Below are 1568 nucleotides of genomic sequence, written 5' to 3' on the forward strand. Positions count from 1 at the left end.
GGGCCCATGCTCTGTTTACCCTCGTGGGTGCCGCCGGAGCCGAAGGTCGCCTTTGCTGCTGCTCAGACTAAACACGGTCCGAGGGGGCCCGTGGGTGGGGACAGGGGGTGTTTGCACAGGGTGACGCGCGTTTGTCCCCCCCAGATGCAGGGCCCGGCCCCGGATGTGCAGGATCTCGTCCCCAAGGTGTCCCTGAGTGACACCCACCCGCCCCTGCGGTCCCCCTGCCGTGTCCACCCCCTGTCCGACAGCTCTGATGGCTGGAGCCCCTTCAGAGCTCCTCGGGGGGTTCAAGTGTCCCTGTGCCAGTGCCCTGTCCCACCTCTGTGTCCCCATCACTGCTCCGTGTCCCCTTTTCTAGCTCCAGCTCCATGTCCCCGCTCCAGGTCCCCATGCCATGTCCCTGCCCTGGATATTTGTCCCCATGCCATGACCCAGCTCTGTCCCCGTGCTGTGTTCCCACCCCAGCCCCAGGTCCTTGTGCCACGTCCCATTTCCTGATCTCTGCCCTGTCTCCATGTCCCCATGGCAGCTCCATGTCCCCATGTCGTGTCCCTGCCCCTGTGCCAGCCCCACACGAGACCCGAGCAAAGCACAGATGGCGCCGGGTGGCTCCTGCCCSTGCGGGCTCACAGGGAGTGAGTCCCACACCGTGGGGACAGGGGTGACTGTCCCCATGCCCGACCCCACTCCGCCAGGACCCCCTCGGGCTGCCACACCACGTGGCCGAAGCCACCTCTGGCATTGCGAGGTCACCATGGCCATCTCTGTCCGGCCCCCAAGCCAATTCTGACCCACCCCTAACCGTGTCCCCAAATCTGTCCCTCCATGGGCACAGCCCCAGTATCACCTCCCCTGTCCCAAATCACTGTCCCTGCCTAGACACAACCATTGTGACAACACTCCCATCCCCAGATCTGTCCCCAAATCTGCCTCTCCGTGGGCACAGCCATGACAACTCCCCTTCCTCCAGTGTGTCCCTTCATGGTCTCAGCCAGAGGGACAACTCCCTCATCCCCAGATCTGTCCCCAAACCTGTCCCTTGGCAGGCATGAGGCTGAAGGGGACAGACATTGGAGTGTCCTTGCGGCTCAGGGCCTCCTGCCACCTCCTGTGCCTCAGTTTCCCCACAGGTCTGTGGGAAACATATGTCCTAAGGTGGGACAAACTGTCCCCCCAGGCAGGATGGTACACCCAGGGGACAACCCTCCAKGGGGACACCTGGTGCGTGTCCCCAGTGTGKGTSCCCAGTCCCCAGTGTGTGTCCCTGGTGCCCCATGCTTGTCCCCGYTGTGGGTGCCCAGTCCTGGTGCGTGTCCCTTGTGCATGGCCTTGTGTCCTGTGTGGGTGCCTGGTCCTGTTGTGAGTGCCCTGTCCCAGTCCCGGTGTTGGTCCCTGGTCACCTACATGTCCCACGTGTGTCCCCACAGTGCTGCATGAGTGTCCCCAGTGTGGGTGCCCTGTCCCTGTGTGTCCCCAGTGTGGGTGCTCTGTCCCTGTGTGTCCCCAGAGCCTGTGCCCTGTCCCTGGGTGTGTCCGCAGTCCAGGTCCCCAGCCCTGGTGTGTGT

Source organism: Malurus melanocephalus, unplaced genomic scaffold (assembly GCF_030028575.1).
Source record: "Malurus melanocephalus ecotype Western Australia unplaced genomic scaffold, MMel_1.1 scaffold_825, whole genome shotgun sequence".
NCBI classification, from domain to species: Eukaryota; Metazoa; Chordata; class Aves; order Passeriformes; family Maluridae; genus Malurus; species Malurus melanocephalus.